This window comes from Caretta caretta, chromosome 7, assembly GCF_965140235.1.
Source record: "Caretta caretta isolate rCarCar2 chromosome 7, rCarCar1.hap1, whole genome shotgun sequence".
NCBI lineage: Eukaryota > Metazoa > Chordata > Testudines > Cheloniidae > Caretta > Caretta caretta.
Genome location: NC_134212.1, coordinates 69,724,781 through 69,752,614, shown reverse-complemented (window position 1 = coordinate 69,752,614; position 27,834 = coordinate 69,724,781).

Here is a 27,834-nt window from a genome sequence, read left to right as displayed (position 1 = left end):
GAACCTCAACTCTCCAAACTCCTCCTTGATTTTATTAAACAGCTGCATTGGGTTCCTCAGAGCTTCCATGCTCAGATGGTATTTCCTTGGATGATGCAGGTTTCAAAAAGCCATTCAATAAGTGAATTTGTTGAGAAGATCAACACCCAGAACCCACAACTCTATCTTAGAGCTAAACGTTGTTGGATTCCTTTAAAATGATCATTCTATTATTTGTCCAACCAATCATTCTGCAATAGCACCCCTATTATTGCACTCGCACATCCTGGAGGACTCAACCCTGTAGGACGATCTTCCTTTCTCAGGCAAAAATCTGGATGTAGAAAATGCACGTTTTGCTTGGGTAAGGAGGCACACAAGTATTACTATTAGGGGTACATACAGTGGGTACAAAAGAAGAGTTATTTTGGTTCATATCCCATCTGCCTTAATCAACAGTTTCATTGAAGTCAAGGAGCTTGCTACTCCTGACTTAAATCCGTGTAAATCAATGGTGTAAAGTCAATGGTGCGATAACAGTATTAAACTGATGCTAGTGGGAGCAGCTTTAGGCCTAGTGAGACTCCTCACATGAGCAGGACATGTAGAACTTGACCTATGCTCTGTTTAGCCCACTGAAGTCACAAACCACCCCATGCAAACAAACAAAACAATCTTAACTCTGCCCTGTAGGGACACCATGAGGAGATAAAATAGGTGTCTTTAAAAATCAGTTTCATCTCATCTGGGACCATGAACACTAACTTGCTTTAATCATAATTCGATGAGTATTGCATTGTGTGACTACAGGGCAGAGTTAAGGCTGTTTGAGTGCCTTTTCTGTGCATTTCTTAATTTAGCATGTTCAGGTCATTTTTAAGTGTAACCTTAACTCTGAATTCTATGGGTTTATAATGCTTGATTTGGGGCAATTACAACAGCCTATAATGTTTTGTTATTTTTAAGTTACTAATATGTACTTTCAACCTTAATTCCATTTTATGATAGTCTTGTCTGGGAACACCAAAGAATTTGAATCCCCACTAAGTGTCAAATGGAACTCAGTCTTAACTATGGAGTCACAAGCAATTTCTCTGTAAAGTGTCGAACTTTTTACCTAACTTTTGTTGTGAGTGCTTTGTGGTAGAAAGGCAAGCTATGTGAATTTAGTGCTTTACAAACATTTACTAGTTGAACCTTTCAATACCCCTATGACATAGGAAAGTATTCATATGTTACAGATGGGAAAACTAGGACACAGAAAGGTTAGGAGACTTGCCCCAGGTCGCATAGGAAGTCTAACAGTGAATCAGCCATAGAATCCCAGTCCTATGCTATGTGCACAATAACTCAAACCACCAAATAATTATATATTCATGGCACTTACACTACATTTTTAGCACTCTACCTACTTTAGCTTTCAAATCTGTTTACTACAAAAGCACTATAAATGCTCAGAGCAAAGGCATTTACATATTTTGGAGTGCTGACGCTGTCGGTTCCTTTTAAATCAGGTGCAAGATTTTCTCACTGTCGTTATTCTGGTTTGTGACCTACCTTTGCATCTACTGGAATTCAGATATATTTCCTCATTATCAACACCTCTCTCTCACTGTCATAATACTAAGCACATACTGCTTTATGCCTAAATAATCCTCACTTGGTTTGTATGGACCATAGCTGAATTCTGTGACAAATAGCTCTAGGGACTCTAGCCCTCTATTTCCTTCCTGTATGAGTATGCCATGTACATTGGCAGTACAAGATTTCTCATGCTGTACTGCTAATGTGCCTTCCCTGCTGACTTAGTGTCATCCCAAGCAGTGAGAATGTAGTTCAGTACCCATGACCATTCAGATTTTGGCCTTTACTTACACTGCCAAGAAGAGCGACAGTACCAATAGTGGAGGTGATTCTTGTGATGGGGACACCTTGTCCTCTGGGAACGGGGTTGAGATGACCAAAAAATGTGCATGTAGGTCAGCAAAGAGACATCAGACAGTAACAATACTTCCTTAGTGCCATCTGGGATGGTTTCCAGCTGGTGACCTAAAGACAAAGTTCTATTTCTCATTACCAGTCCTCTGAGTCAGCCAATCCCCTTGTCTTAAAGCTGTATTGTATTAGATCCAGGATAAATGCTTTTCTTTACATCTTAAATTAGACACAAGGAGGGAATGATTTACCTTATTACTACTTTCCATCCTGTCTTACCTAACACAAAATTAGCCCCATCAGTGCTCTGACAAAACTGATTACTCTTAGCATTCGTGAGAATTACAACTTTTCACTTCATTTCTATAGCTTGCTTTTTCTTGCAGCTCAGAACAATTCTCTCTCTCTCACTCTCACACACAAAAGTAAGGATGACAAAATGTCTCTGCAGGACAAGTTAACCTCATCATATTGATGCATCCTTATTCATATTCCCCAAGACAGTGACGTTGTGACACTTGAGGTGAAACCTTGGCCCTATTGAAATCAATGGCAAAACTCCCAATGCCTTCAGTAGGAACAGGATTTCACCCTGGGGGAACATGTTGCCATAGTACAGTATCCCAGTTGCCTCATCTTTTCTGTAATAAGTTGGTCTACCCTACCTTTTCATTATCAAAATGCTCATCTTAACACTTGAGCTTGATATCCTGTGCCAAATTGAGGACAAGGGATGAAATAACCAGACTATCTTAATATTATCTCTGCATAAGACAGTTTGATTTTTCTCATATTTTAAAGGAACATATTTTCACACTTTATCTACAGCTAGAGATGGACCAGGTCTGATATTCCTCAGGCTTCTGGATTTGTGGTTTCAACACGGATGCCCATGGAGTTGTGCCTGCTGATGCCAGTACCGCATTTGGCCCCAGTGGCTGGAAAAATGTTGGTTGATATTATTCAATACCAGAACTTAAAGTGGCTGTCACTAAAGTGTCAACCTTATCTAATCAGGGATCATGTGAGCAAACATGTTTTTTTTTCTCTCACAAACACAAAACTTTTAATACCATCCCTTAAGTGCCATTAAATCCACCTTCACTTCATTTATGCTAACACACTATCTGCTGTGCTATTTGTCAACACCAAAATGCAAACCTACAGAAAGCATAATATAATCTGATAAGATATGTTCCTGACATATTCTATTTATGTGCTAAAGGAAGCATGCTGTTATAAAATCCAGGACATATATATGTATACATGCAGGTCTGGTGTCACGTGACCAGCAGGCATCTAAAACTATAACAAGCACTGAAGTCTCAGAGCTTTTGCTGTTATGCCTTTTCAATATTAATGTAAAGACATGGAGGGTGCTAATGCAACCTAAAAAAAGTTGAAGTCATCCAGAACCTAGGATATTTGAATGTCTCCCAGTGTAGATTACTACATTTCATTATATATAAACACACACAAATGCATACAAGTTCATATAAATTTAATCACACCACTTGCTCAATTATTTAAGAAGAGAATTATTGAAAAACAAAGGAACAAACTCTTAACTTCTGCTGATACAATAGCTGCACTTGTAGCTATGAAACAGACAGATGCATCACTCATAAATGTAATCTATGAGCCACATAACAGCTCTGAGTCAAGCAGCTTCTGCTGAAGATGGGCTTCCATGGAAATCAATTTAAAGACTCTGACTTCAGTGAATATAAGAATGGCCATACAATGGGTCAGACCAATTGTCCATCTAGACCCGTATCCTGGCTTGCAACAGTGACCAATACCAGATATTTCAGAGGGAATGAGCAGAGCAGGGCAAATATTGAGTGATCCATCCTCTGTTATCCAGTCCTAGCTTTTGAGAGTCAGAGGTTTAGGGACACCCAGAGCAGCAAGTGTTGCATCTGCCAGGCTGCTGCAGGATTCTACAGTTAGAGTGAAATACAGCAACATTACAACACTTTGAATATAATTAATTTATTATTTTATGATATTTCACAACAGTGGAATATAAAAGAGAAAAGACAGGAAAAAGAAAAATGTTAAAACAAAGAATTTAAGGGGAATATAAATATAATTAAGACCCAAACTAATTAAAAACAGTCTTGGTTTTGAGTCAATATTTTTTTAAATCACCATTAACACTTTCAATGACACTCTCTTTATATACTAACCACTTTTTGATTATCTGCAACCTCTCTACTTGACAGAGAATAATTCTCCATTCACTCCCCCAAATATTCATGTTATATATGCCCCAGAAGACTTTTCACAAAGCAAAACTTTATTCATGAGGGAACAGACAATAGGCATACTCCTTGAATGCTTTGGAATTTACAGAACAAGGTGGTTCAGCTAAACCAAGTTATGTGTAGCCACTTAGTTTGCCTTGCAGGAGTATTTCTCTACAAAGTGCTCATGATGATCTGGCTAGAAGCAACTTTATAATAATCCAGGGGTTCTCAAACATTTCCATTTCTTCCATTTAGAAATCACAGGACTACTTTCATTTTCATGCACAATGCTGTAATGCCCATAGCAACGGCTCACATGGGAAAGCGCCATTAGGTAAGTCATACAATGTTGTATGTCTTGTAATGCCATTTAGTGGATGGAAACAAGGAGAAGGAAACAGGCTGTGCAATGACCGAGTTCCTTTTTGTCCCACAAGAAAGAGTGCAGCTGACCACCACGAGTCTCCAGCCCACATCCTCAGAACCAGTGTAATACCCCATCATTTGGATTTGAGGAAACATACCCAATAAAAATGGCCTTATGAGGAGCAAAGAGAAATCTTCAAGATCAATATTATTTTCTCCAGACCAGTCATTAATCACATTGCAAACATGAGATATTCAGAGACATGTCCCCCAAGATAGGGCAGAAAATAATTGTTTTCATGTCCTTTCCAACCCCACCCCCAACACCTTGTAATCCTGACTAAATAAGGAGCAGAACAGAGACCAAATTGTGACTCATGCCCCCAGCCCCATTTCTTTCTATTTTTATGTAGATTAACAACATTTGTGTTCAGCTGCTCCTTTACACACAACAAGCATTTTTAAAAGGGTAGGCATGACCAGTTATTTTTGACTCTTGCTACTTTATTAGCAGTAGTTTTACCCCTCCACCATTACTAGGTTGCAGATGGTGTGGTTTCAGATGCTGGGGAAACAGTATTGCAAAGTAGGATCGGGTACGTCTACAGTTGGAGCTGGGGGCGGGGGCTCAGGCTAGCCATGTGATTTGTACGGGTTTGTACTCTGGGCAGGAAGCCCATCCTGCCACTCACCACTGCCTATGCTACTGTAGCTAAACCACTGTTTTCATGGCTGGCATGAGTACTTCTGCTTGAGCTGGGAATCACCTCCCAGCTCCAAAGGGCAGACATACCCAAAGCATTCTTTTGGTGGGTAATGCCAGTGACAGGAAGCATTAGGGGAGCAGGTGCTGCTCTGAATTAGACATCTGGGTGCATTCAAAGTTTTGATTTTTAAGATAATGAGGGGAAACTGCACTATTACAGTATAAAGGAGGTACATTTTTAAAATGATGCTTTGTGTGTGTACTTACATAACCTTCCAAATGTATCGTTCTCCCACCCCACCCCTCCACACACACAGTGTTCAAAGCATACCCTAAAATATTAATAGTCTATTTTTGTGGGTTTGGAAAACAACAACTTTATTAGCCAATTGTCTTTGTTTTATTTCTCATCACTCTCTACTGTGAAGTTCCTAGACATCTTTCCCCAGGCTGACCCTGATTAGGTGTACTATTTCACACCACAGTGGAGTTCATTTTAAGGTATAGGGTGAATTACTCTTACTGTTCGGTTGGCATCTATACCTGGTGGGAGTAAACCACCACTTATGACAGACTTAGTTCTTGACTTTCTGGGGATACTGATATAATGATGGCTGTGCTGTGTTCTTTTTAATTAGATTAAAATTTATGTTTTATTTGGTGCTTCTCTACCTCAGTAATATGTGGGAGGGGGAGAAATCAATGCTCTGGTTATTTATGTTGATCATACAGCAACAAATCACCTTCCTGTTGGTTAGAGGGGTGTTTTGCGGTGTGATAGAACCATTTTGCCTGGGCCTATATTCTGCAACAGGGCCCTTGTCTTTGTGGGGATTCTGCATAAAGCATAGAAGAAAAGGGGCTTTTCATTTTTTCTAAGTATTTTGGCTCCTTCAGTTGTAACTGGATAACTACAGGTATATTATTTTATTGCTTATTTTGCTATAGTTGAAAGTCTCTAAGGTGCCACAAAGTCCTCCTTTTCTTTTTTTAAGGATGCAATAGTGTCTAAGAAACAGGGGCCAAGTTTTTAAAAGCTCACCATTTAACCGCTCTTATTTAGGCACATAAATGAGATGACCAGATTTTCAAACTGCCAGTGTCCAGCAGCCCTCATTGTTCCCAATGAGTTATGCTGGGAGCTGAGCCCTTTAGAAAACCTCACCCTAAGTTGGTGTTTAAGATACATAATGCCATAAACAAACATAGGGTTAGGCATTCCTCAGATCTGGTCCTTCTGCTTAGAATGTGCTAGGTGCCTGCCAAGTCATCCAAGAAGGGTGGTTCCTGACGCGCGAGCTCAAAGGGCAGACTAGGCTAAGAGAAGGGGAACAGCTGAAGCCAGTGGGAGTTGCTAGGTTCTCCATCCTCTTGAAAAATCAGGCCCTGTATTCTCTAAATACATGTGAGGGACAAATTTTTAGGCTCCTAATTTTGAAAGTCTCGGCCAAATAAATCTATTATTTAAAATGCTTTCCTGAAACATTCTCTGGGGGACGAACCAACATTTAAAACCTTGAGGAATGTATTATGCAAAGGGGAGTGTTCATGAAAGGCTATTACATTACATTCTCAGGCTGGCATGTTAAAAAACCTACAGCTGCAATGAACTTCACACTCATTCCAGATTGTTTCGGAAAAGCCCCTTTGAGGTTCTGAGCTGCACACAGCTGTTTGTCCTTGGAAATCACCTCTTTCTGATGATACCGAACACTCCAATTGGCCCTAGCCTCTTCAGTGCGGAAACAGGGTTGAAAACGAAAATTAGCAGAAGAAATCAGCTTTTAAATGAACTGGGAGAGGTTGACATTTCTATTTAACCCTACTTCACAAAAATATTATTGCCCCTTTGCTGACATCAATGTCCCATTCCGACACCAGCATCACTCCTTGATGTGCAGTGTCAGATGGCTGAAGCCTTGCAGGTCAGTTTCCCAGTGGAGGAAAAATTATTGATGCAGAATCTGGGTATATTTTAAGTGTAATTTATACTATTTATGCATGTAACCAGTCCTGAAACAGATGTGGTCAGACATCATGCAGGCCAATCTGTTCGTTTAGGAATCTCAGCCCCAAACCAATGTCTGGTTCCTAAGGAGCAATTATGTCCCAAGAATTGACTCTAAACAGAAGATGAAGGCAGAGATCAAGCACTCCTGATGCTCTCATCTCCTGCTGTAAGGACCACTTTCTTTACACAGAACCTTTATTTAATTTATTTATATATATAAACACCAACACCACCACCGTGTGTTTTCCAAGACTGAACACTTGCTCAACACTAAAAAAACCTGAACACAGTGTATGAACAATAGTATTAACTAGTGACATTTCCATATCATTATTATAGGAGAGATTTTCAAAGATACCTAGAAGATCTAGATGCCCACTTCCATTCATTTTGAAGGAAACTTGGCATCCATACTCCATAGGTTTTCTTGAAAAATCTCATCTCATTTTATATTATGTGTGTGTATTTTTTTATGTATGTTGCCTGTGTGCATACTACAGCATAGCATGGCTTAAAACTGGATATCAGGCAAGATTTGGCAGCTGTGGAGGAGTAGGAAAGAAGAGATTTTATTTAAAATGTGTGATTTAAAATTAGGATAAAGTTGGCATTTTGCATCAGGGAGGCAAGAGCATAAAGTTAGCTCTCCATTCTTATTTTAATTAAAATCAAATTTTGTTAATTAATGTTGAAGGCAAAATTCAGCAGCTACAAAGATTTTGCAGCATGGAACAAATTAAACGATACATTTCATGAGCATTGTGAAAACAGCCTCACTGATGGGGAAACTGTCCAAAAATATACTGTTTTCATTAGGGTTTTTTAAAACTGTTTAAGATCAAATGTAGGTTTGGCTGGAAAAACACACAAAAAAGCAGCTTTAAAGTTATTTTATCTCTGCATAAATGACAAAGTTGTAAAAATTTCTACAAAAAAAACCCCCACCCCCAAAACAAAAACTGGACAGTTTTTGCCAGCAAAAACTTGCATTAAATTTGGTATTATCTACAGTGGTGGAATTGTCACCTGAAAAACGTTTTTCCCTACTTTAAAACTACATCATAGTAGTTGGGGACATAACAGAATATTAAATTCCTGTTCATCATGAGCTTTGCAAATCTGTGATTTTTTTTAAACAATCTGTCTGCTGCTTTCCTCAAAGCCCACCTACTGTTAGCTAAGTCACTTCGTTCTTGTGTGCCCTAGCTTCCACAAACTATAAGAGACTATCTCTTTGTTCTGTGTTTGTGCAGCACCTAACAGTGGGGATCTGATCCATGACTAGCGTTCCTAGGCACTACAGTGATAAATAACTAAAACAGAGCTGCCCAAGAAATTCATAATGAACAATTAAAATCAGCAAATTGAACCCTTCCCCCCTAATCCCCATTTGGGAACAGCTTGTGAATTTTAGTAATTTGGGCCCCAATTCAGCAAAGTATTTAACCATGTGCTTGAGTCCCATTAGCTTCAGTGGGCCTTGTGCATAAACTTAATGTTAAGCACATACTTAAGCCATTTGTTGAAGTAGAGTCTTGTTCCCCATTTCAAAGAATTCAGCAAATGATTTTGCAAACAAATTTCATTCTTTGAATTGCTTGTGTGTAGTGAACCTCTCACATTCCCTTGAATCTCTCTGGTGATTCCATTTACCAGGTTCATGATAGGCCACCTAAGTTCAATGCAAATGTACGTGTGGTTGGAGAAGAGATTCTCTCTTCATGAATATGCTTGAGAACATGGAGTTGTTGGCATTAATGCCATCTGTTTAATAGGGTTTGGGAGGAAAAGCGAGGGTATGCATAACTGGAAGAATGGAAAGAGATTTCTTCTGCAGGTTTGATTTCTTGGCTGGCTAGGTTAATTTGTTTGGGTACATGATACTGTATACTGCTTGGTGCCTTTAGTATTTGACTTATCTCAGTTAATTCTAGAGTGCTTATAGCTATATGTGAGAGATTTTATTGTGGTTTAAATCCAAATGGATTAAATAGTGATGGAAAACTGATTTAAACAGTCATTAATATTAGCAGAATGAAATGGATTTAGAAATTGCCAAAGAGGAAATCTTTTTGCAGTATTTCCTCAGATGTCTCAAATACAAATCTCGTAATCCATTCCAGAGGAAGGGCTGTACCAGATGCATTGAAAGGTCTTTTCTTTGCATTTAGTTTATGCCACAATAGTTCTTTATTCTGGATAAAGATCTGTTAATTTTATGACTTGATGACTAGACTGTAAGGGACATGCTGAACATATACCGTATTATGTTAGTTCAAAACAATGAAACTAATATCTGAAAAAGTGACCACATTATAAATCAACGTTCTTTAAAGCAGTGTTATCTATAGTTATTCTGTCCAAACATTGCAGATTCCAGGAAACGAGAGTGGGCACCCAGGGAAAGCAATCAAGCTAACAGTGTTTCCAATATCAAAATAACACAGGTGACAGTTTAGTTATTCTGCTACTGATAGAAATAATCTCGTTAGCTAACAGCTGCCAGCCTTAATCTGATATCGACAGGTTTTATAAAAAAGACTGTTTGAAATTCAATTTGCGTGATTTGAAAACAGGATTCTAAGATGAAATGTTATCAATGGCATAACAGCACAGCTGGTAAAATATTAAATAAATGCAAACTGAAGTTACAAACTTATTTCCTGCCTGCAGAGTTTTCCTGAGCTATTTTGATATTGGAGGGAAACGTGGAGAGGGATGAGGAGCACTGTTCCCTCTAAGCTGCACATGCGCACAGATCCTAAACTCCATGCACATGGCGAAACACCGCGCACATAAAAATTTGCATAGAAGCACAATAGTTTGCACAGAAGAAATTTTTTGCGCACACACCCTGTCAAAAATTAGAGGGAACATTGATGAAGAGGGGGTCTTTTGTGAAAGTGAAATGCAATTTGACAGTTGCCACTCACTCTTTTGCTGAATAAAGTATGCTGAATAAGCATTTTATTCAAGAACAAAGTCTTCATTGTGTGATCTAGCTTCTGTGAGTGTGAATTCAAGATAAAAAAGTTACATGCAGATTAGGAAGCCACATACAGAACAGAGAAACAGCCCCACCTTAACCAAAGTAATCATAAGAAGTCTGGCCTGTTCCATATTGAATCCTTACTATAAGGCACAACAGGAGACAAGATTTGATTTGTGACATTTTCAGTCTGATATTACAATCTTTGTCACCTGAGTAAGGCATCAGGAGTATAATGCCCAGCACGATCGTGGAAAGAATATAGGCTTTATTTACATGGAAAAACATCTTCTCCAAACATTTAACAGATTTACAAACAGTCTTGTTCCCATTAAATATTTCAGATAGGGTGACCAGATGTCCCGATTTTATAGGGACAGTCCTGAGTTTTGGGTCTTTTTCTTATATAGGCTCATATTACCCCCACCCCATCCCGATTTTTCACATTTGCTGTCTGGTCACCCTAATTTCAAAGGAGGTGGATCAGTAAGGAATTTGTTAGCCTTTCCCCTCTTGAGAACCTGGGTTAAAAATCCTGACTCAGTGACGTCCCCAAGGAAAGTGAGCTTCGAGTTTTCACTCTGGTTCCTACTGAACATTATTGTAGGGTTCATAGTTTTGTGTCATGAATATGGGTGGGATGAGATGTATTACAGGTTAGACTTGTACAGCACTTGTCTACGCTCTGCCTCTCAGAGCACTCTCAGTAAAGGACCCTGCTTATGGAATGCTTTAGCAGAGGACATAATGCTGATTCCTAGCATGATCGTGTTCAGTTCAAACTGCAACAAACATCCTTTTTTGTTCAAGCCTTTCTTCAGGAATGGGGCCCATAGTTTTCCTCTTTCTTATACCCAGTGTTCCTGCTTTGTGTGTGTGTGTGCATGTCCACCAGAGAACCTAGTAAAAGAAGAGAGGTAGATACTTCTTTGGGTTATCAGATTTCTTCCTAAATTTTGCTCTCCAGTTAGATACCAAAGTGGTCGGTGCCTTAAGCATACTTAAGATGAGGCAGCGGTCTGGCTTATTTTGTAATTTACTTATTCAAAAATATGAAGAGTAGGTTTTTCAAAAGCACCTAGCTTTGGCCTAACTCTGTTCCCATTTAAATCAAAGATAAGACTCTTATGGATGCCAGTAGGTATAGAAGTAAGGTAACACTGATCATTTTTTGAAAATGCCACCCTAAAAAATTATGCACATGTGAATGTGTATTTCAAAATATTTATCAGCATAAAATGAAATTGAAGCTGGATCCTTACAATCCATTTGATGATATGAGGATGGAGAGTCTAAGCTGCAGACTGATTTTATAGATCTTCTGCAATAGACAAAATGTTTGTCCTGCTAAACTGCAAATAAATAAAAGTGATCCAATAAGAATGTAGCACTCTCATTCATGCAAATCCAGAGTTCTATTTTTAAGACCTATTTCAAAGACTATTCTGAACCTGTAGTGCTATATACAAAGATTGCATTCCTGGGCACAGTTTCCATAATCTGTAAATTATGGCAGCCACTGGAAAGTAAAGAATGCACTTGACATTGAAGAGAGTTGTTGGAGAGGTATTTGGAAACTTGACAATAGAAAAAAGGATGAATGAAGTTTTATCTGGTTCCCTCAAGGCTTTGTTATTAGCTGCTTTTATTCAAACTATGCTTTTCATTCTATACATTTCAATTTGCACAACAATGAATCTGATCAGTTGCAGGCTTTTTAAAAATATACATAAGTAATTTGATTGACTGGCCACACAACCTGTTTAATTACATGATCATTAATTTGTGCAGTAAAGAGGGAGAAAATGGAATTGACCAATCAAATTACAGACTATTGAAAATGTCACAAGTAGCAGCAGAGTTTTATACAATCTTTTGCAGGACAGATATAGGGCATTACAATTTGGATGACATTATTATGGAGTGCACAGACTGGAAAACGGACGTGAAATAGCACGATGAGAATCCAATACTGTCTCATAACAAGAAGAGACAATAAAAAGAAATGAGAAATAGTAACAATGTAACACTCTTTAGATAATCATAGTAAGACTAATTCCTTGGTCCTACTGGGATATTATAACCCCTTTCTCTGACATTCCATAGTTAACGGGTTCCCTGGATGTGACATCTGCATTCTTCCTGATTATTTCACGTACAAACTGGAACTACACAACAAAAAGGAAAGAATACTCAGAAGCAGTCACTAAAACAAAAACCAGATGACAATGTTTCTGAATCAGGAAATTGGTATGTAGGTGTCAGATTCGAGAGAGAATATATAGACTTTGGTATTTCATAGGTAATATAGCAATAACCCTTGTTCATTTTGTCAGTCAAATGTAATTTCAGGCAAGCATAATATATTTGCCTCTTCCTGGGTCATGAGCTAATGGAAGATATAATATTAATCTTCAATAGGTACATCAAATTAAAAAAAAAAATCTAGTCAATATTGAGTCAATATTGACATTTCACTAGTAGTCATTGAGGACCCAGTATATTTTCACAAAACGATAAACAAAAACAAAACAAACAAAAAGGAGAGATTTCAGAGTAGCAGCCGTGTTAGTCTGTATCCGCAAAAAGAAAAGGAGGATTTGTGGCACCTTAGAGACTAACAAATGTATTTGAGCATAAGCTTTCGTGAGCTACTCCGGAGAAGTGAGCTGTAGCTCATGAAAGCTTATGCTCAAATAAATTTGTTAGTCTCTAAGGTGCCACAAGTCCGCCTCTTCTTTTTTTAAAAAGGAGAGAGAAAAGGAAAAGAGATACTTGTCCCTAGCAATGTAGACAAAGTCTATAAGAAGTATGTAGATCAGACGGTCAGTCTGGCAATTCTTTGAATGGGTCTGTGCTGCAAAGAAGCCTGCAACATCAATATATATTGTGGCTTAATAATCTGTAAGGATGGAAAAGTATGAGAAATTGCTTAATGTACTAACTGGCAAAATGCAATCTCTGCATTTAGCATCACAAAACACTGTTAGGCTTTTTCTTTAGGTTTCTGATTTAGATTCACATAAACATAAGCAAGATCATAAAGGCAAGGAGGAATGTGTAGTGAATGGCGACATTTTTGAGGTACAACTGACTAATGGTTTATTTTCACCATGATTTTATATCTTTAACTTTGAATTCGTGCATGAACTGCTGTGCTTCTTACAGCATCATTGCCATTTATGCACATCCTATTAGAGGTGAGGACAGCAGTTCCTATATAAAGTTTCAGTCTTTGGACTGGTCCAAAGGTCATTGCCCTATGTTAACATCCTCTTAACTGTCTTCTTAAATGATATCTCTTTCTCTGAAAGGAACAGAGTATGTTTTACTTTGTTTATAAAGATGCTATTAAATCTACCAGAACAGTAGGGTAGCAAATGTAGCAAACTTCAATCTTATGAAATGTCATAAGGTAAAAGAACAAGATTATTGAACAGGGGAGACTAATGGACAATTAACCTGTTCCACCCATTCATAAGCCAGTTTCACTCTTTTACACATGACAAAGGCTCAGCCAATGGCCAAACAGATGTTTGGAACTCAACATGATTGTCGTCTTAACTGATATACACAGTGTCAAATCCTTTTCACTTTGGTCACCCTTAAGCATCTAACTAGTAAGGTAAGCCGAATTTAGATCTAGCAGAAGATTCATGGTACCTTTTTCCAGTTCTTTATACTTAGACATTTTTAGGAGCATATTGGCAACCCGCTTTTCCCCCAACCCCCGCTCCCTGTAATTTTACAAAACCTAATACTAATGCTTTGTTGTTTTGCCTATTCATCCCAACAGGGGCAGCAGTGGGATCACTTGACTTAATAATGGGTTTTCACCCTTGACATCTTTGAGACAATAATAATAGTTCTGAGATATGAAAAGTGTTTCCATGTGGTCCGTGGAATGGAAAAAATGCAAACTGCCCTTTCTGACTACATCATATGCAAGAATAGCAGGAAGGAAAAGTGAATGATTAAGAATACATTTCATCATGTAAAGGTAGGATTTTATCTAGTTGAATTAAATTTTAATAATGGTTTTTAAATAATTATTTTTAATTAAAAGATGTAAATGAGAGACTGACACATTAGCCTTCTTTTCTCCCATTTCCTGTCCAGCTTCAATTCCTCTTGATGGAACTGGAGATAGCCTTTTGTCAGTCTCTTAACACAATCCAGATCTTAGCCCAGTACTTTGGACTTGTGTTGAATCTATGTTTACCCTTATTTTTCAACCATTGCTTATCTTAGCATCTCCCACATTATGCTTGTCAGCACACAGCATCACTAGTTCAGCTACTGAACGATGTGCCTAAATAATGTCAGATACAAAAGCACACCTAAGAATTAATGAATTATGGACTCACAAAAATGTGACTGCCTTGTTAGCACTGAATTTAGGGTAGTTTGTAAGAAACTGAGGTTCTAATCTATTTTTATATGTTCCCATCAGAAATGTTTGAATTTGAGCATTGTGGCTATTTGATTTTATACTTCTTGAACCTCCAGTCCCACTGCTACAGTGCTAGACCTTTAAAAGCATAGTGTTGGGGGTGGGGGGAGAAAATACCCACTAAAAAGGGAGATTGAAAATGCCAAAGTGACCTATGCTCCAGTTTCCAGGTGACCCGAATCTGGAAGTGCCTCAGTCTGATCTGAATATTTCCAACTCTTTGAATAGGTTCCATTCATTCTGAGCAAAGACTGAATAGGAGTAGGGTATTTTTTGTATCCAAACTGGTTCTCTTACACCTGTTATTGAGGAAAATGAAGCACTCTCCCCTAATAGGGCTAATATACTGTCTACTCAGTGATCCTAACCTAACCACAAAAGCCAAAGATCATGATTTTGCATTAAGTGAGATAGTCAGTAGCTGAGCAGATTTACAGCAATTCAGAGTTTAATCCAATTCTTCCCTTCAATTGGTCCAGTGCTTCCCCCCCCCACTCTTCTCCTATCCATCCAGCCATAGTCAAACACAGCCTGTCATATCAGCTGCTTTTTTTAATCTTCCCTCAGACAGTGCTACACCTCTCCTCAGCATCAAATCAAACAGCATGCTCCACTACCAGAGTCACCCAGGTGTACCTCAGCAAACACTTCACATCCGTTCACAGAGGTAAAAACTCTCCAATGTACTGTGAAGAAAAGCAGCCTGTAAACCCACCAGATCTCTCCTATTACTGAGTAAGATGCCTAATCTTCACTTGTAAACGGATAATAAAAATAAACCAGCCACACTGCAGATTGTTTAGGAGAAAAATGCGTTAGTAACTAGATAGATTAAGTTGCCTATTGTGAGTAGCTACACCAGTGACTTCAAATTAACATCTCATCTTTCATTCTAAAGTAAACCACCGACTGCAAAATGGCTGTGCACGAGAATAAAATCCACAACCCATCAGAATCACAGATAAGGGACTGTGAAATCTGAATAGCTAGACTTGGGGTGGGTGGGCGGGGGGAGAGCGGACAAATAAGAAAACGTAGATAAAAGAATCCCAGAGAAGTAATTATATCCCAAATTAAGGACCCAATCCTGCAATGTGTTTCATGTTGGCAGATCCCTGCCTCTTGAAAGTAATGAGGCTCTGTACAGATACATAGATCTATCAAGAAGTTTCAGTTTCAGGGACCAAGATGGCAACCCAGACCCAGGGCCTGAGAAGAAGAGGAGTGAGAAAGAGAGCTGATTAACAATGTTAAAAAACAAACAAACAAACAAACAAACTAAAAAAACCCCACACACACCACATCTGTGAGGTAATTTCTAAAAAAGAGTGAAAAACAATGATGTATGTGCAGCTTTTACAAAAATTACAAGTTTTTACAGGGTTTCCCCCAACTATTTTGTTTCCTGAAAACAAAAAACAGGTTAAAAGAAAAAAATTGTGTCGTCAAAATGTATTTTCACTGTCCCTTCGCCCCACAGTGATATTAGCCCCAGTACTATGGCGGGGGGGACATAGAAATAGGTCGTACAGACAAACCCAGGCCAGAAGTATTACAGAAGATTCATGAAACAAACACTGAAAGTATTTGCCTAGCAGCACAAGGTGGCAGACTGCTACATGTTTGCCTCAGGCACAGCTGGAGCCAGCCAGCGAGAGAGGGGAAAGTAGGACAATTAAAAGCAGAACGAAGGAGGAGGGATTCCTCAAACTGCTGTGTCAGGCTGCAGGCAACCGAGGAAGATCAAATGCAGACCGTGAACAGTTTAAAACAAAATGTTTCTCAGTAGAAGATAAAACATCCAGGGAGCCGCAAAGTTCAATAGGAGAGAAGTGAAATGGCAACTTTTGTGGGCAATATTGGTGAATTTGATGAAAACCACAAATCACGGGTGGTGTACTTCAAATGTTTTGAGTAATTAATACCCTGCAATTCCTTTTCAATTGGACAACAAGTTTCAACCTTACTAACAGCGATGGGTCTGAAGACACATGGACTGCTGTGTGACCTATTGTCTCCATCTGTACTAGGAGCTGCCATATATGCTGCAATTACTGCAGCAACCTGGGAACATTTTTCTCCTACCCCATTGATGATAGCAGAACAATTTCAGTTCCACCAGTGACATCAGAAATGTGGAGAGTCAGTAGCACAGTTTGTTGCTCTTCTAAGGAAGTTGTCAGAACATTGTCAGTTTGGACAAATGCCAAGTGATGCCCTGCATGACCAATTTGTCTCTGGATTACACAATGACCAGGTCCAAGAGAAGCTGGCTGCATGAGCACTTACATTCAAAAAGGCTATTGAGGTAGCTATTGCCAGGAAACCACAGGGAAGGGTTCTCTGGAATTTAGTGTCACCTGAGAAGTTTGCCTCCTGAATCAGGGAGACAGAGGACCATGAAAACAAAGAATTTCCATGTGGCCGTAGTGCACAAACTATGCAGACTGAGAAGGATTGCTGGGCATGCCAGGTCACTTGCAGGAAGTGCCAGAAGAAGGATCACATCACCGTGCCTATCACACAATTCAATGACCAGCACCACAGAGTAACTCTCCATCCAAGACAACACCTATGAAGAGCGAACTCAAGAAAGGATGGAAGTTGGGAATTTGTAACGTGGAAAAAGACAAGAGCTCTAGTGACACTGACCAAGACCTAGCACTGAACGGGTTATCGGAAGCTGAAGTTAGAGAAGGCTTCTGGCTCATACCCTTAATCAAGGGAGTTCCTACAAGAATGGAGCTTCATACTAGAGCTACTATCTCACTAATTTCTGCATCTACCTGTCACCAGACTGTGTCACAAGTTGTCCTGGTTTTGAAGATTTACAGAAAAAAAAACTTAGTTCCCAAAGTGATACTACCGGTGAAATGTCCAACTAGTTGATCAGTCATTTTCCCTTATGTATAATTAAAGGAAAACATCCCCCATTATTTGGCAGAACTTGGACAGAGATAAAGGTGATCAGGAAAAACACCTTAAAACCTTCAAGAAATACTGAACAGGCACTCCAAAGTTTTTGCAAGAGAAGAGTTGATCAACATGTCAGGAAAACTCACTGTTAATTCTGATAGACAGCCAAAGTATTGAAAGCCCAGAGTTATGCTGTATGCTTTGAAGTCTAGGGTAGAAGCTGATTAGTAAACACTGGAGTCTTATCATTGGTTTCACACAAGGAGTGGGCTACCACCCATCATAGTATTGGAGTTGCTTGAAACTTTGGAGCCAGGTTCTGTTAGCCTCACTCAGTTTGAGTAGTACTTCACTTCATTTATTTTAATGGCTCGACTTGCAGAATATATTACTACTCAGTCTGGATAAGGGTGCAAGATTGTGGACTCAGACTCATAGATATTAAGATCAGAAGGGATCATTATGATAATCTAGTCTGACCTCCTGCACAATGCAGGCCACAGAATCTCACCCACCCACTCCTGCAATAAACCTCTCACCTATGTCTGAGCTACTGAAGTCCTCAAATCATGGTTTAAAGACTTCAAGGTGCAGAGAATCTTCCAGCAAGAGACCCAGGCCCCACTCTGCAGAGGAAGGCGAAAACCCCCAGGGCCTCTTCCAGTCTGCCCTGGAGGAAAATTCCTTCCCGACCCCAAATATGGCAATCAGCTGAACCCTGAGCATGTGGGCACAATTCACCAGCCAGATACCCAGGAAAGAATTCTCTGTAGTGACTCAGATCCCACCCCATCTAACATCCCATCACAGGCCATTGGGCATATCTACCACTGGTAGTCGAAGATCAATTAATTGCCAAAATTAGGCTATCCATCATATCATCTCCTCCATAAATTTATCAAGCTTTGTCTTGAAGCCAGATAGGTCTTTTGCCCCCACTACTTCCCTTGGAAGGCTGTTCCAGAACTTCACTCCTCTGATGGTTAGAAAACATCTAATTTCAAGTCTAAACTTCCTTATGGCCAGTTTATATCCATTTGTTCTTGTGACCACATTGGTACTGAGCTTAAATAATTCCTCTCCCTCCCTGGTATTTATCCCTCTGATATATTTATAGAGAGCAATCATATCTCCCCTCAGCCTTCTTTTGGTTAGGCTAAACAAGCCAAGCTCCTTGAGTCTCCTTTCATAAGACAGGTTTTCCATTCCTCGGATCATCCTAGTAGCCCTTCTCTGTACCTGTTCCAGTTTAAATTCATACTTCTTGAAGATGGGAGACCAGAACTGCACAGCGAGAATCTACCGGTATCATTTGTTCCCACATGAAGGATGATCAGTGGATTCTTTCCCGCTCCCTTTAGAATCCTCTTCAACCTCAGGTCCGCACAATTGATCGACAAATAATTAAACATGGGCCAGCACCCCACGTAGGGCCTCATCTTGCTTGAGCAGCGTTCTTCTGCTGGCTTCAGTGAGAGTGGAATTGAACCCTTAAAATGTATTCTGTGCACTATAAAGAAGGCAAGAGTGTTTGGGAAGAGGCACTGAAATTTGACAATAGCACCATTTCCATACTGTATTACAAAGCAAAGAGAAGGAGCTAGCAAGTGGTTAATTTGTCACACATGCGGGTTTTGGCCACTTAGCTCAGTTGTAAATGGCAGAGGGCAGGACTTTTCCATCGGTTGCACTAGACTGAGACATTTTAATTTTAATTTTCTGTGATTAGAGTTATTTGACCCTTAAACAATTGCAGGATGGGAAAGGAATCATGCTGGGCTAATCTATATGAAGCTAACAGAGAGCAGGAAAATAACCAAAACAGCAGCTAGCAAGTAGAAGCCAGCCTTTAATAATGTCACTTGTTTCAGAGTAGGAAAAACTGCATGGTTTCTTTGCTTCTACAATATTGAATTACCCATAAAACTGGCAGCAGTGATAAATCAAATGAGAGCTGTTTGACAAGCTGGGCTTCCCATACATACTCAAGGTAGTTGACTTATCCTTATAGTCTACAGAATCATTCAGTGAATGTGCAAAAACTCCTGCAGTATTCCTAATACAAGTTCTTTGAGGACCGTGGCTGAGAGATACTTTACACATTCTAAATATTATATTCTATTTTAAGGCCAAATATTGACCTTCTGGTTGGCAAGAAAAGATACGTAAGCCCCATCCAACCATGTGTGTCAGCTGCAAACTGGCTGCGTCCCAGGATTCTGATCCACTTCACATTCAGGCTGCCCATGATGGGGGAGGGTCCCAGAGCTTCAGTCCAAGTCCAAACATCTACACTGCAATTTTATAGCCCCACAGCCTTAGTCCTAGTCAGCTGCCAAAGGCGTTTTGTTGCAGCATAGACATACCCTCAATATCTGTGATGCTACTTTCTTGGATGAGCTTCCACATCCGTATGAGCTTCCTACTTCCATCCCTATGAATGTATCACTCAAAATCAGTAGGGATGCACAAGTCTATCCACCCAGAGCTCATTGAAGAAAAGCATCCATCTCTATAAGGATCTGAACATCCCAACCTGAGACACTCCCAGTGTTTTGAACTGCTCAGAATCTGCACATGGACCTGAATTCTCGCCTCATTTTGAATTACTGTTCAGGTCTGTTTGTTAATGTGAAGTGTAGTGTTGCTTCATTTGTGCACAAGGAGTGATCTGGTTTATTGCCATGTAGAGGTTATAGTAAGTAAGGTATAATTCAGACACCCTGTAAACCTTTGCTACATATTCCAGTAATGGAAACAGCCCTCGCTTTTGTTCTAATTCATCCTAATGAGACAATTCAGAGAAGTAATAGAAAAATCTCACGGCATCTACAGGGTCAATGACCCACAAAGCAAAAATTCTGAGTAGTTTTTCACCTGACAGCATATATCCTTTATGGTTCCCCTGGAACAGATCTAGGAGTTTAAAATGTACATTTTGAAAAACCTGTTAATTACTCAGAGTATAACAATGACCCTTTCAAAGCCATCCTCCACTATCTAGTGAACAACACCTAGTTTGAATAGTCTAATTCTGTTATAAAAGTCACACACACTGAGTAAATAACGTGCACTGTTAGATGTCCATAATTACATATTTGCCCCACATTAGAAGATAATGGATCCAAATGAGCGGATAGTCAACTACGTCAATTCTCCCATGTCATAAAATGGACCATTTGTTCTGTTCTTTGGGTTTTTAATTTTTAAAAAAGTTTTAATGATAGAAATTAAACTATAAAAAAGTCACTGATCTCAGTCTTGATTTAAATTCAGAAAAGCTAGGTAGCTCAGAGTCAAGAACAAAACCTAAAAACAACCACACACACGTTTTGGTTTTTGCCATCAATGGGATAAGTTAGTTGAAGTCGGATCACCGCCTTCGATTTCCATCCTGGGTTCTAAATTTTCCTAGCTTTGTGGATTTAAAACCTTAGGCCTATCATGTTACTTACACGTAAGCTGGGTTATTTCTATAGTACTGAACCGTGGTCAGCCTGAACAGTAGACGCAGTATTGTCAGACTGCATATTAGCTACTAGTGTGAGGAAGTCCCCTACTTTACCTGACAGATTAGTTTTGCTGTCAAATAATGAAATTTAATATTCTTGTGGCTGTATTCAACCATCACCAACACAGTGGCTATATGCAGGCACTGAATGCATTTGTCTTTTTCCCTGGTAAATTTTTGGGCAAAGGATTTTTTGCAGATTACTCGCAAACTGCCACGTTTTGGGCAGATTTTTAAGACAGCTCTCAGAAAAAAAAACAGATTTCTAATACTGTTTATTTTTGCTATTACTGCCTTTTTTGGTCATACACATATTAGTCTTGTAAGCAAATGTCAGGCCATACATTTTTTATACAACCTAGATTCCCCTCTCCCCCCCCCCCCCAAAAAAAAGAAATTAAATTGTCACTGTGTTACAAACTGAATGTGTTCTTAAGAAACCCATCCATTCACTATCCAATATTCTTAAAAGGGACACTCTAAAGGTTGTTAGCCCCAAAATTGCGTCAGCCTGTGTTCTTTGTCAAATCCATTTCATTGTCTCCCTCTTTGTTCATTCAGATCAGTGCTTCCTAGGGTTTAAAAAAGTGAATGTGGTGCTGCTGAGAAGTGCCAGATTAGAAGTCCTAGAAATTGAAGCCCCACTTGATCATAGCACAGGTACAGGAAAGACAGTGGGAATGCAAGTTTCCCTAGCATGCCCCATCATTGGACCATGGAAAGGATCAAGGCTAAGAGCCTAATTGTCCCTTGCCCTGAATCTTCATTTACACCAATGTAAAAAATGAGTGCAAACCCCCTACTTCTCTGATATTGTAGGCTTTTACACCTACTTTGCACTGGTGTAAAGGGGCAATTGTGAATGGCACTTTCATATGTTAACTTGAACAGCAACATTAGGGTCGATGTCCATGTTTGTCGTCTGCTTTCTGAGTTTCGGAGACATGGAATGAACAGGGTAATACCTTATTAGAAGGATCTTGGAGGGCAACAGTTCACTAGATGTGCCATGGTTTTAAAGTGTTGCTCACACCACCCTCCCTCTGCCATCTTCAGGCAATGCCTCAATATGCCCAGACTCACATAAGCCCTTGGCACTGTAAGATTCAGGAGGTTCCAGATCCTGGAGTAAACCCACACACTTAGCTAGCTCCCCAGAGAGAATACCACACATGTACAATTTAAGAACCACTTCCTTTACCATTCCTTTATGCTTACTCAGGATGCGATCTCAACTACACTTTCAATCAATAAAGATTAGAATTCTTTCATATTCCACCTCACCTAATGACTATCTTTTTTATTGTATGGCCCTATGCCCTGCTACCAATACTGCATCATTTCTATGCAGAGTTGTGGAGGCTTACTTGATCCAGAAGTTACATGTGCACTTCTTCCCTTTCCTCACACAAGAGGCTAGAAAACAAATCTCTTCACACCACTATCACAATCTCTGCCACACGACTCAAAGTAATCCACAGATCTTGCCAACACACCTCCACCCAGCAGAGCTACGTATTGCCTCCACCATTCAGTACAGTACGTAACACTAACCACTCTTACTTCACCTAAAGTATATGCAGATAATAAATGCTTAATAGATGTTCTCATATCCCAGCTCGCTCCTGACAATACCCTCTGTAGTAAGACTTCTGTGCTTTGCTGATTGTATCACATGCACAATTCTGCACTGAAATGATGCACACTGGACACTGAAGGTACACATGCTGCTCTTCCCTTTGCTCACACACATTGGAGAACTCCTCAAATGTAAATCTCATGTCATAACCACAGCTCTGCCACACACTTCAAAGTAATCCATGCAGGTCCTCATATCACAGACACACTTTTATCAAGCAGGCCCAACTACTGCCTCCACTGGTGTCAGTAGACCTAACACACTGACTGCAACTGGAGCGTATCCAGGTAATTCCCACTGGCTACTGCCAGCTCTAGAGAAACAAAGAGAAAGTAGAGTGGATAACACATCTCCTTTCCTTTTTGTCCTTCAATAGCATTCGATGGAATCCTGTGGATGAGAGTGAATGGGTTATCAGAGAGGTGAAGACCTTGCACATTTCAACTGTGGGGCTGGCAGAGTAAGAGGTCTGTGTGCAAATTAGAGCATTACTGAAAGAGCACAGAGTTAAGTTTCTACTGGCAACCTTGACTCTGTATTTCCTGGTTTTCAGAAGTCTGAGTTTTGCTCAGCTCAACATTCTAAGAAGGGATGATGAGCCACCAAGCAACCCAAACTCTGCATTAGTATAGTTTCTTGCCATTGAATTTCCTAGGTTAAAAACAAACAAAAAATCCCCACAAATAGGAGAAGGCATGTTATTAGGAGTTAGGCAATTATACTTATGCCCTGCAATTAGCATACTCAGCCAGCTGCTATTCTCCCCCTCTCACATCAGCTTCACCCCACAAGACCTGCTTGGACACACCTCCTCAGCCATGCCCCAACCCCTTCAATGTGATCCCCCTCTAACCTGGCCTCTCCCCACTACAAGCAGGGAACTCCTCTCCCTGAAGTCTTCTATTGCCATTACTTCCCCTCCTATAACCCAACTCACACTCAGCCTATTAGAAGTTACTTTGAGTTGTGCTTTGTTTTGAGGTACTTATAAAAAGGTGAGAGTGTACTTTGGAGAAGTTAGTATTTTCTACTTGCAAAAGGACACTGAACCTCTCCAGCAGCTAGGAGGAAGGCTGGCCACCTGAAACCTGCTGCTGCCACTTGACACCATCTCAGACTTGGGTAACTATATTTTGGGGTGTGCTAGACTATTGCTATTTTAGATGTGTGCGTTGTACTCAATAAAAAGAAGGATTTTGGTACACACAGGTGCTTCTACCCCAATCATTAGCCTTATCATGCACCCTCCTGAGACTTACCAAGTTTCAAAGAACTCTAAGCAAGTAGAGTTTAGAAGACTTAGAAATATAAACTTTTAAACACATGTTGCGACAGAAAAGTAACTTTAGTGGTGCTGTCATGCCACTATTATTCACAGTGGCCACAGTACAGTAGGCTTCTCACAGAACACATAGGTGGGCACATTCTTTATCTTGATGAGCTTGAGTCAAATTATAGACATGACAACAAATGGGGTCTACAAATAGTAGATGGGAGAAAACTTAAACTCTACATTCTCAGCTGATTACTCTGTGTGTTGACCATACTTTTTTTTTAAATCAAAGAATTCTCATAGAAAAATTGCACTTCAATAATATTAAGGTTGGGTGACCATGCTCCAAAAGCAACGGTGCTCACCCAAAAATGTACCAAGAATGTCCTCTAGTATAGAGCCGCAGTTGTGCATAGCTTCTTCTGCAGATGGCTTGGGCATTCCTTGTCTTTGTTGGGTTTATTTTATGTGTATGGGAGGGTGCACACTACACTGAATTGAGGGGTCAACACTATCTTTCAATAGCATTAGGGGCCTGATTCTCCACTGCCTTGAATACTGTGTGACTATTGTCACCTGTGCAAAATGTTGCCATTGGTGTAAGTGCATGGAGAAATCTGGTTGAATGATGAACCACAGACATTTTACAAAGGAGTAAGCGACTACACAAGGTGAAAGGGAGTGGAGAATGAGGGAGCGATCACCGTGTCCAACTCCAATATAGAGAATGAGGGAATGATCCAACCATGTCCAATTTAACCATTTATTCCTGGAAATTTGAAGCTATGCAGTTTTCTGATTGCAGTGTATATTGTGGAACTGCACACCTCCAGAAAGCCTCACAGGAGGCAAGGACTCTAATTCTGCAGGATCAAAGGCTGCTTCCATAATGAAAAAGCAAACACAGAGTAATTTTACTGGCTGTCAGTCTTCTTAGATTATTTTATGCATTGCTTGAAGCTCCACATAACTCTGTTTAGACTGACATGGCAACTTGTGATTAGATAGTAAATTTACTGTTTGAATAGCATGAGCATCAGAGAAAGCCATCAACAGCACTGTTCCAAATTCCAATATAGTCTGGCACGCTCCACTGCTCATAAGCATCTCTGAAGCAAAGCACTGTAGTTAAGCTTTCACCTTGCATGCAGGTCTAGAATTCTTAGGAAGAATAGGAAGGGAATTACCAGAAACTCAACTATTCTGTAAATTATTACAGCTTTGTCCTTGATGATACAACACACTTTGGGGATGTGGGGAGTGAATACCAGGAAGTACCAAACATTAAGAGCATTGAACACACACAATTCAGGGTGAAATTTTACCTAAGTAAGAAGATTGGTGTCTTCAGGTGAATTTGGAGCATACTATAAAGCAATAGCCTATTCAAGCAATTAGAGAGTCATAAAACTCACTTGGTACTTCTTGGTGATTACTATAAGCCTTTACGTGGTATTTAGAGATGCAGGACATGTGACTTCAACCATCTAACATGAAATTGGAACTGATGCTAAAATAGCATGGTATTTAAGTGCAGATGCATAATTTGTTACATATTTTCAATTCATAGAATTTAATACCAACAGAGACCATTAGATCATCTAGTTGGCCCTCCTGTATATTACAGGCCATTACATTTTACTCAGTTACCCCTGTATTGGGCCTCAATAACTTATTTGGCTAAAACATCTCTTCCACAAAAGGCATCCAGTCTTGTTCTGAAGACATCAAGAGATGAGAAATCCACCACTTATTTTGGTAGTTCATTCAAGTGGTAAATCAGGCTCACTATTAATTTTTATTTGTTTTTGTTTAATTTAAAAATTAATTTTCTGGCTTCAGTTTCCAGCCACTGGTTCTTTTGATGTTTTTCTCCACTAGATTAAAGAGCCCCTTTAGTACCCAGCATCCCCCACCCCCTGCCACTGCCCCAGAAGAAAAAAAAATCTAATCGAGGCACCTCTCAATCTTGTTTCTAAGAAACTAAACAGATTGGGGTCTGTTTCTCACTGTAGAGGCATTTTCTCTAGCTCTTGAATCATTGTGTGGCTCTTTTCCGCACTCTCTACAATTTTACAACATCCTTTTTTAGGAAAGTTGACACCAGAATTGTACATGGTAAAATCACCTCCCCACTGCTACTCACAACTCCCAGGTTTATACAGTCAAGGATAACACCTTTGTTGCCAGAGCATTGCACGGGGAGCTCATGCTGAGTTGCTTATCCAGTATAAACCCCTAGATCCTTTCATGGAAAGCAGTGTCTCTGAAGACAGACCCCCAGAAATGTTAAGACTATATTCAGTTTTAATATTCACCATTCACACCATACTGATTGGACAACTTATGTAACTAATCAGGGGAAAACGCCAATTTAGCTTACACAACTAAAAAATAGTGGTAATTGTGATTTTTGCAATCAATATTCAAGATCTGCTTTCAGAGAATATTCAAGTGAAAATTTTGCATTGATTTGCACTAGTAAAGATCAAGCACTCAAGTATGTAGGGGGTGAACCCTGACAGGACAAACATGGAAGGACTGACATTTGCTTTCAGATGAGAAGATAATGGAAAATATTTCCACTCATAGCCCAGCCCCAGACACGTTTTCAGCTCTGTTCCTGCAAACAATGGCCAATGTGCCCAACTTTACTTGTGAGTAATAATACTGAAATCTATGGGATCAGTCACATGTCTAAAGCATGTGTGTATGTGTTTGCAGGATCAAACTATTATGGCTATTTTAGTCTATACCCCCACCAGGGCCGGATTGTTCTCTCCTGTATATCCATTTCATGACAGCATTAATGGAATGTTAAAAAGGAAGAGAGAAGGAGGGAGGTGTTAGATTTATGCATATAGCGCCCAGTTCAGCAAAGCACTTACATATGTTCTTAACTTTAAGCAGGTGATTGGTCCCATTGAAATCAAGGGGACTACAGATGTGCTTATAGATAAGCACATGCTCAAGTGCTTCACTGAATCAGCCTTAGTATTTCATCCTGCAAGCTTTGGAGGGTCTTCAAACACACATTGAGGTGGATGGGAGTTGAGAGCGCTCAGGACCTGCAGGACCATGCTCAAATTTCGGCACCCTTAGAAACTCACAGGAGTCCTGCCTTCTGAAAGCTAGCTTGGTGATGAGTTGGTGAGCAGACCTCATCTCAGAGGTAGAAAATGCTAACATAGGGCTTGGTTGTAAGCTTGCGGTAAGGAGTTCCTCCCTCCCTTGCATGGGATATCCACAGACACTGCAGGAGGCAGAAAGAAAAGCCATCACTGGGCTGCTACAAAGACAAGTGAGGAGTGGGCGGGCAGAAGCAGGGATTGGACAGAGCAGGACAACAGCTGAGCCACAGTGGAGATGAACAGAGATGCACCACGAGAAGGGGCAGTGCTAGTTACTTCCTCCATGGGGTAAGGGAGCAGCATGGACCACATTGTGATACATTGCATGTTAACCCTTAACGGGGCTTGACTGCAAGGTGCCAATCCCAAATTAATTTCAATCAAAAGAGGGAAGACAACAGGGATGAGTGGTATTTCTATTAGCTCCCCTTGACTTTGGTTCTTTATTTAAGAGGCATCAGCAGCATTTCTTGTCATAAACTGTCCTATGTTACATTACTCTGAAAATTGTGGAGCGGCAAGGGAGAAAAACCACCATCAGCCTTCTTCTTGTAGGAATTTCTTGTTCTGTTTTTTTTTTCCCTGACATTTATAGCAGCAATAAAGCCTCAGTGTTCCTTTATCTGCCACAAAAGGGCCCCTCTGGTCCCAGGGATTCATCACCCCTGCAGGT